The following is a 9,287-nucleotide window of genomic DNA, read 5'->3' as shown; positions in this document are numbered from 1 at the left end:
TTGAAGAAATCACTAAGTAAATTTGGGCTACTTTTTCAATGGGAAAAGTAGCCCAAATTGACTTTGTGATCCAGTCAATTTGGGCTACTTTTCAAAATTCAAAAAGTAGCCCAAATTGACTGGATCACAAAGTCAATTTGGGCTACTTTTCCCATTGAAAAAGTAGCCCAAAATGAATTAACCACAGATGGACATCTATGTGGTCTTTGAACATGACAGAGTCATTTTGGGCAAATTTGAGTCATTTTGGGCTACTTTTCCTATTAAAATAATAGCCCAAATTGAAGAAATCACTAAGTAAATTTGGGCTACTTTTTCAATGGGAAAAGTAGCCCAAATTGACTTTGTGATCCAGTCAATTTGGGCTACTTTTCGAAAATCAAAAAGTAGCCCAAATTGACTCAATCACAAAGTCAATTTGGGCTACTTTTCCCATTGAAAAAGTAGCCCAAAATGAATTAACCACAGATGGACATCTATGTGGTCTTTGAACATGACAGAGTCATTTTGGGCAAATTTGAGTCATTTTGGGCTACTTTTCCTATTAAAATAATAGCCCAAATTGAAGAAATCACTAAGTAAATTTGGGCTACTTTTTCAATGGGAAAAGTAGCCCAAATTGACTTTGTGATCCAGTCAATTTGGGCTACTTTTCGAAAATCAAAAAGTAGCCCAAATTGACTCAATCACAAAGTCAATTTGGGCTACTTTTCCCATTGAAAAAGTAGCCCAAAATGAATTAACCACAGATGGACATCTATGTGGACTTTGAAGATGTCAGGGTCATTTTGGGCAAATTTGAGTCATTTTGGGCTACTTTTCCTATTAAGATAATAGCCCAAATTGAAGAAATCACTAAGTAAATTTGGGCTACTTTTTCAATGGGAAAAGTAGCCCAAATTGACTTTGTGATCCAGTCAATTTGGGCTACTTTTCGAAATTCAAAAAGTAGCCCAAATTGACTGGATCACAAAGTCAATTTGGGCTACTTTTCCCATTGAAAAAGTAGCCCAAAATGAATTAACCACAGATGGACATCTATGTGGTCTTTGAACATGACAGAGTCATTTTGGGCAAATTTGAGTCATTTTGGGCTACTTTTCCTATTAAAATAATAGCCCAAATTGAAGAAATCACTAAGTCAATTTGGGCTACTTTTTCAATGGGAAAAGTAGCCCAAATTGACTTTGTGATCCAGTCAATTTGGGCTACTTTTCAAAATTCAAAAAGTAGCCCAAATTGACTCAATCACAAAGTCAATTTGGGCTACTTTTCCCATTGAAAAAGTAGCCCAAAATGAATTAACCACAGATATACATCTATGTGGTCTTTGAACATGACAGAGTCATTTTGGGCAAATTTGAGTCATTTTGGGCTACTTTTCCTGTTAAAATAATAGCCCAAATTGAAGAAATCACTAAGTAAATTTGGGCTACTTTTTCAATGGGAAAAGTAGCCCAAATTGACTTTGTGATCCAGTCAATTTGGGCTACTTTTCGAAAATCAAAAAGTAGCCCAAATTGACTCAATCACAAAGTCAATTTGGGCTACTTTTCCCATTGAAAAAGTAGCCCAAAATGAATTAACCACAGATATACATCTATGTGGTCTTTGAACATGACAGAGTCATTTTGGGCAAATTTGAGTCATTTTGGGCTACTTTTCCTGTTAAAATAATAGCCCAAATTGAAGAAATCACTAAGTAAATTTGGGCTACTTTTTCAATGGGAAAAGTAGCCCAAATTGACTTTGTGATCCAGTCAATTTGGGCTACTTTTCGAAAATCAAAAAGTAGCCCAAATTGACTCAATCACAAAGTCAATTTGGGCTACTTTTCCCATTGAAAAAGTAGCCCAAAATGAATTAACCACAGATGGACATCTATGTGGTCTTTGAAGATGTCAGAGTCATTTTGGGCAAATTTAAGTCATTTTGGGCTACTTTTCCTATTAAAATAATAGCCCAAATTGAAGAAATCACTAAGTAAATTTGGGCTACTTTTTCAATGGGAAAAGTAGCCCAAATTGACTTTGTGATCCAGTCAATTTGGGCTACTTTTCAAAATTCAAAAAGTAGCCCAAATTGACTGGATCACAAAGTCAATTTGGGCTACTTTTCCCATTGAAAAAGTAGCCCAAAATGAATTAACCACAGATATACATCTATGTGGTCTTTGAACATGACAGAGTCATTTTGGGCAAATTTGAGTCATTTTGGGCTACTTTTCCTATTAAAATAATAGCCCAAATTGAAGAAATCACTAAGTAAATTTGGGCTACTTTTTCAATGGGAAAAGTAGCCCAAATTGACTTTGTGATCCAGTCAATTTGGGCTACTTTTCAAAATTCAAAAAGTAGCCCAAATTGACTGGATCACAAAGTCAATTTGGGCTACTTTTCCCATTGAAAAAGTAGCCCAAAATGAATTAACCACAGATATACATCTATGTGGTCTTTGAACATGACAGAGTCATTTTGGGCAAATTTGAGTCATTTTGGGCTACTTTTCCTATTAAAATAATAGCCCAAATTGAAGAAATCACTAAGTAAATTTGGGCTACTTTTTCAATGGGAAAAGTAGCCCAAATTGACTTTGTGATCCAGTCAATTTGGGCTACTTTTCGAAAATCAAAAAGTAGCCCAAATTGACTCAATCACAAAGTCAATTTGGGCTACTTTTCCCATTGAAAAAGTAGCCCAAAATGAATTAACCACAGATGGACATCTATGTGGTCTTTGAAGATGTCAGAGTCATTTTGGGCAAATTTAAGTCATTTTGGGCTACTTTTCCTATTAAAATAATAGCCCAAAATGAAGAAATCACTAAGTAAATTTGGGCTACTTTTTCAATGGGAAAAGTAGCCCAAATTGACTTTGTGATCCAGTCAATTTGGGCTACTTTTCAAAATTCAAAAAGTAGCCCAAATTGACTCAATCACAAAGTCATTTTGGGCTACTTTTCCCATTGAAAAAGTAGCCCAAAATGAATCAACCATTGATGCACATCTATGTGATGTTCCGAAAATGACTTTGTCATTTTTGTAGACTTTTTCAATTGAAAAAATGATACCTTAAAATTCATTAAAAATCAATGCTTTCACCTAGGAGGCTGAAATTACAGTATGTTCATCGTGAGTACATGTCGAATCAGTGTGCAAAAGATTGTAGATGTGCGACATTTCTAAAGGTCAAAGGTCAGGGACAAGCACATCTGAGGCCTTCATTTCATCCCTTTAAATTCATTAAAAATCAATGCTTTGACTTAGGAGCATGAAAATACAGTATGTTTATACTGAATTGGTGTCGAACAAATGGGTATAAGGGTCATACCTGAAATCCTTGTGCAAAGTTGCCCCAGACCCCTAATTCAATATGGGAGCCTTTTTGATCCATGAAAGTAGCCCAAATTTAAACAAGGGTTTCCCGCCCTTTTTTCCCTCCTTTTTAATTTTTTTTTTAAAGAAAACTAAAAAACTTGGGAACTTGCTTTTTTCACAGTCTTGTAGAGGGGCCTAAGCCTGACCAGTGTGCAAAATTTGGGATCTCTCAGGCCCCTGGGGGCCTCGTGAGGCCAGAGAACAGGGACGAGCTCATCTGAGGCCTTCATTTCATCCCTTTAAATTCATTAAAAATCAGTGCTTGGACCTAGGAGGCTGAAATTACAGTATGTTCAATGTGAGAACAGGTAGAATCAGTATGCAAAAGATTGTAGATGTGCGACATTTATAAAGGTCAAAGGTCAGGGACAAGCACATCTGAGGCCTTCATTTCATCCCTTTAAATTCATTAAAAATCAATGCTTTGACTTAGGAGCATGAAAATACAGTATGTTTACCCTGAATTGGTGTGGAACAAATGGGCATAAGGCTCATACCTGAAATCCTTGTGCAAAGTTGCCCCAGACCCTTAATTCAATATGGGAGCCTTTTTGATCCATGAAAGTAACCCAAATTTAAACAAGGGTTTCCCGCCCTTTTTTCCCTCATTTTTAATATTTTGAATTAAAATACTTCTTTTAGAGATATTGCTTTGATTTTTGAATATAGAGCATAATTTAACATGCTTTACATGACTGTTTTGGTCCCATCTCATTCGGCCAATCAGAAAGCTACTTAGCTTCCTAGACCAGTTAGGAACTTGGGGCTTTTATATCATGATCCTTGTCTAAAATGAAGCTCAGACGTCAAGTTTCAAATGATTTGACCCATTTTTGTGGCAACGGCGAGCCGCCAAAATCTGAAAAATGCAAACTTTGGAGCCCCGCCCCTCGAAAAGTACAAGGCCGATGGAGGCGCCGGTGATGGCGTTCTACTCGTATCTGGACCCTCTACAACATATAAAAATTTCAGCCCCGTCGGACTTTTAGAACAAAAGTTCCTCCAAACTGCCCAACTCTGGCAGAGGGTGTTGGAAGCACCAAGTCCAACACCCTGTGAGATTTTGAACCCTGTCCAACCAATTAAGAAAACTAAAAGACTTGGGAACTTGATTTTTTCGCAGGCTTGTAGAGGGGCCTAAGCCTGACCGGTGTGCAAAATTTGGGATCTCTCGGACCCCTGGGGGCCTCCCGAGGCCAGAGAACAGGGACGAGGCCTTCATTTAATCCCTTTAAATTCATTAAAAATCAGTGCTTTGACTTAGGAGGCTGAAATTACAGTATGTTCATCGTGAGAACATGTAGAATCAGTGTGCAAAAGATGGTTAAGCTGCGACATTCCTAAGTGGGAAAGGTCACGAATCTGTGTCAAAGGTCAAGTCATGAAAATATCCCTTTAAATTCATTAAAAATCAGTGCTTTGACTTAGGAAGCTGAAATTACAATATGTTTATCGTGAGAACATGTAGAATCAGTGTGCAAAAAATTGTAGATGTGCGCCATTTCTAAAGGTCAAAGGTCAGGGACAAGCACATCTGAGGCCTTTATTTCATCCCTTTTAATTCATTAAAAATCAGTGCTTTGACTTAGGAGGTTGAAATTACAGTATGTTCATCGTGAGAACGTGTAGAATCAGTGTGCAAAAGATGGTTAAGCTGCGACCTTCCTAAGTGGGAAAGGTCACGAATCTGTTTCAAAGGTCAAGTCATGAAAATATCCCTTTAAATTCATTAAAAATCAATGCTTTGACTTAGGAAGCTGAAATTACAATATGTTTATCGTGAGAACATGTAGAATCAGTGTGCAAAAGATTGTAGATGTGCGACAATCCTAAAGGTCAAAGGTCAGGGACAAGCACATCTGAGGCCTTCATTTCATCCCTTTAAATTCATTAAAAATCAATGCTTTGACTTAGGAAGCTGAAAATACAGTATGTTCATCGTAAGAACATGTAGAATCAGTGTGCAAAAAATTGTAGATGTGCGACATTTCTAAAGGTCAAAGGTCAGGGACAAGCACGCCTGAGGCCTTCATTTCATCCCTGTAAATTCATTAAAAATCAATGCTTTGACTTAGGAGGCTGAATATACAGTATGTTTATCCTGAATTGGTGTGGAACAAATGGGTGTAAGGCTCATACCTGAAATCCTTGTGCAAAGTTGCCCCAGACCCTTAATTCAATATGGGAGCCTTTTTGATCCATGAAAGTAGCCCAAATTTAAACAAGGGTTTCCCGCCCTTTTTTCCCTCATTTTTAATATTTTGAATAAAAATACTTCTTTTAGACATATTGCTCTGATTTTTGAATATAGTGCATAATTTAACATGCTTTACATGACTGTTTTGGTCCCATCTCATTCGGCCAATCAGAAAGCTACTTAGCTTCCTAGACGAGTTAGGAACTTGGGGCTTTTATATCATGATCCTTGTCTAAAATGAAGCTCAGACCTCAAGTTTCAAATGATTTGACCCATTTTTGTGGCAACGGCAAGCCGCCAAAATCTGAAAAATGCAAACTTTGGAGCCCCGCCCCTCGAAAAGTACAAGGCCGATGGAGGCGCCGATGATGGCGTTCTACTCGTATCTGGACCCTCTACAACATATAAAAATTTCAGCCCTGTAGGACTTTTAGAACAAAAGTTCCTCCAAACTGCCCAACTCTGGCAGAGGGTGTTGGAAGCACCAAGTCCAACACCCTGTGAGATTTTGAACCCTGTCCAACCAATTAAGAAAACTAAAAGACTTGGGAACTTGCTTTTTTCGCAGGCTTGTAGAGGGGCCTAAGCCTGACCGGTGTGCAAAATTTGGGATCTCTCGGACCCCTGGGGGCCTCGTGAGGCCAGAGAACAGGGACGAGGCCTTCATTTAATCCCTTTAAATTCATTAAAAATCAGTGCTTTGACCTAGAAGGTTGAAATTACAGTATGTTCATCGTGAGAACATGTAGAATCAGTGTGCAAAAGATCGTTAAGCTGCGACCTTCCTAAGTGGGAAAGGTCACGAATCTGTTTCAAAGGTCAAGTCATGAAAATATCCCTTTAAATTCATTAAAAATCAGTGCTTTGACTTAGGAAGCTGAAATTACAATATGTTTATCGTGAGAACATGTAGAATCAGTGTGCAAAAAATTGTAGATGTGCGCCATTTCTAAAGGTCAAAGGTCAGGGACAAGCACATCTGAGGCCTTTATTTCATCCCTTTTAATTCATTAAAAATCAGTGCTTTGACTTAGGAGGTTGAAATTACAGTATGTTCATCGTGAGAACGTGTAGAATCAGTGTGCAAAAAATTGTAGATGTGCGACATTTCTAAAGGTCAAAGGTCAGGGACAAGCACGCCTGAGGCCTTCATTTCATCCCTTTAAATTCATTAAAAATCAATGCTTTGACTTAGGAGGCTGAATATACAGTATGTTTATCCTGAATTGGTGTGGAACAAATGGGTGTAAGGCTCATACCTGAAATCCTTGTGCAAAGTTGCCCCAGACCCCTAATTCAATATGGGAGCCTTTTTGATCCATGAAAGTAGCCCAAATTTAAACAAGGGTTTCCCGCCCTTTTTTTCCTCCTTTTTAATATTTTGAATAAAAATACTTCTTTTAGACATATTGCTCTGATTTTTGAATATAGTGCATAATTTAACATGCTTTACATGACTGTTTTGGTCCCATCTCATTCGGCCAATCAGAAAGCTACTTAGCTTCCTAGACTAGTTAGGAACTTGGGGCTTTAATATCATGATCCTTGTCTAAAATGAAGCTCAGACCTCAAGTTTCAAATGATTTGACCCATTTTTGTGGCAACGGCGAGCCGCCAAAATCTGAAAAATGCAAACTTTGGAGCCCCGCCCCTCGAAAAGTACAAGGCCGATGGAGGCGCCGGTGATGGCGTTCTACTCGTATCTGGACCCTCTACAACATATAAAAATTTCAGCCCTGTCGGACTTTTAGAACAAAAGTTCCTCCAAACTGCCCAACTCTGGCAGAGGGTGTTGGAAGCACCAAGTCCAACACCCTGTGAGATTTTGAACCCTGTCCAACCAATTAAGAAAACTAAAAGACTTGGGAACTTGATTTTTTCGCAGGCTTGTAGAGGGGCCTAAGCCTGACCGGTGTGCAAAATTTGGGATCTCTCGGGCCCCTGGGGGCCTCGTGAGGCCAGAGAACAGGGACGAGCTCATCTGAGGCCTTCATTTAATCCCTTTAAATTCATTAAAAATCAGTGCTTTGACTTAGGAGGTTGAAATTACAGTATGTTCATCGTGAGAACATGTAGAATCAGTGTGCAAAAGATGGTTAAGCTGCGACCTTCCTAAGTGGGAAAGGTCCTGAATCTGTGTCAAAGGTCAAGTCATGAAAATATCCCTTTAAATTCATTAAAAATCACTGCTTTGACTTAGGAAGCTGAAATTACAATATGTTTATCGTGAGAACATGAAGAATCAGTGTGCAAAAAATTGTAGATGTGCGCCATTTCTAAAGGTCAAAGGTCAGGGACAAGCACATCTGAGGCCTTCATTTCATCCCTTTAAATTCATTAAAAATCAATGCTTTGACTTAGAAGGCTGAAATTACAGTATGTTCATTGTGAGAACATGTAGAATCAGTGTGCAAAAGATTGTAGATGTGCGACATTTCTAAAGGTCAAAGGTCAGGGACAAGCACGCCTGAGGCCTTCATTTCATCCCTGTAAATTCATTAAAAATCAATGCTTTGACTTAGGAGGCTGAACATACAGTATGTTTATCCTGAATTGGTGTGGAACAAATGGGTGTAAGGCTCATACCTGAAATCCTTGTGCAAAGTTAACCCAGACCCTTAATTCAATATGGGAGCCTTTTTACACATTGAAAGGGTACCCTAATTGAAATAAGGCTCTCCCATCCCCCCGCTGAAGGACTTGGGTGGGGGATGGGAGACAACCTCAGAAGGCTGAAAAGGAGTTTTCTGCTCAACTGCTCAACTGGTGAAGACTTAACGAGCGGGGGATGGGTGAGATGAAGTCAATTTGGGGGACTCTTTTTCACTTTGGGGGACCTTTTCCATGAAACTTCTCCTGATTGGTCCTTGTGCCATCTGACCACGCCCCATTCCATTTGGGTGACCTTTTTTCACTTATGGGGACATTTTTCCAGAATTGTCTCCTGATTGTTCGGAATGACACCTGGCCACGCCCCTTTCCATTTGGGTGACTTTTTTTCACTTTCGGGGACCTTTTACGGTGAATTTCTCCCCATTGCTGGGGTGACTCCCGGGGGTGCCAGAGTCAATTTGGGGGACTTTTTTTCACTTTGGGGGACCTTTTAGGGTGAATTTCTCCCCATTGCTGGGGTGACTCCCGGGGGTGCCAGAGTCAATTTGGGGGACTTTTTTTCACTTTGGGGGACTTTTTTCCAGGATTGTCTCCTGATTGCTGGGAATGACACCTGGCCACGCCCCATTCCATTTGGGTGACTTTTTTTCACTTTGGGGGACTTTTTTCCAGAATTGTCTCCTGATTGCTGGGAATGACACCTGGCCACGCCCCATTCCATTTGGGTGACTTTTTTTCACTTTGGGGGACTTTTTTCCAGAACTGTCTCCTGATTGCTCTGAATGACACCTGGCCACGCCCCAAGTCAATGTGGGTGACTTTTTTCCAATTTGGTTGACTTTTTCCAAAAACTTTACGGAACGCCCCCAGATTGGAGCAGGGTGTGAGTGAAGGTCCGACAGACACAACCTTGGGCTTTTTTTTACATGTCGGAGCACTTTGGCCCAAAATGTCTCGGAGAGGTCTCGCAGCCTCCGGTACCCTTCCGGAGGGTGGCTGGGAGACTCCCAGCACATTGGAGAAACAAGTTTCCCAAAGTGAAAAAAAGTCCCCCAAATTGACTCGGACACTGCCAGGAGTCACCCCAGCAATGGGGAGAAA

The sequence above is a fragment of the Halichoeres trimaculatus genome, unplaced genomic scaffold (genome assembly GCF_033239565.1).
Source record: "Halichoeres trimaculatus isolate MK-OKI-2021-1 unplaced genomic scaffold, fHalTri1.1 fHalTri1_scaffold_26, whole genome shotgun sequence".
Taxonomy (NCBI): Eukaryota; Metazoa; Chordata; class Actinopteri; order Labriformes; family Labridae; genus Halichoeres; species Halichoeres trimaculatus.
The sequence above is the reverse complement of the archived record's forward strand: the minus strand, read 5'-3'. Positions refer to the sequence as shown.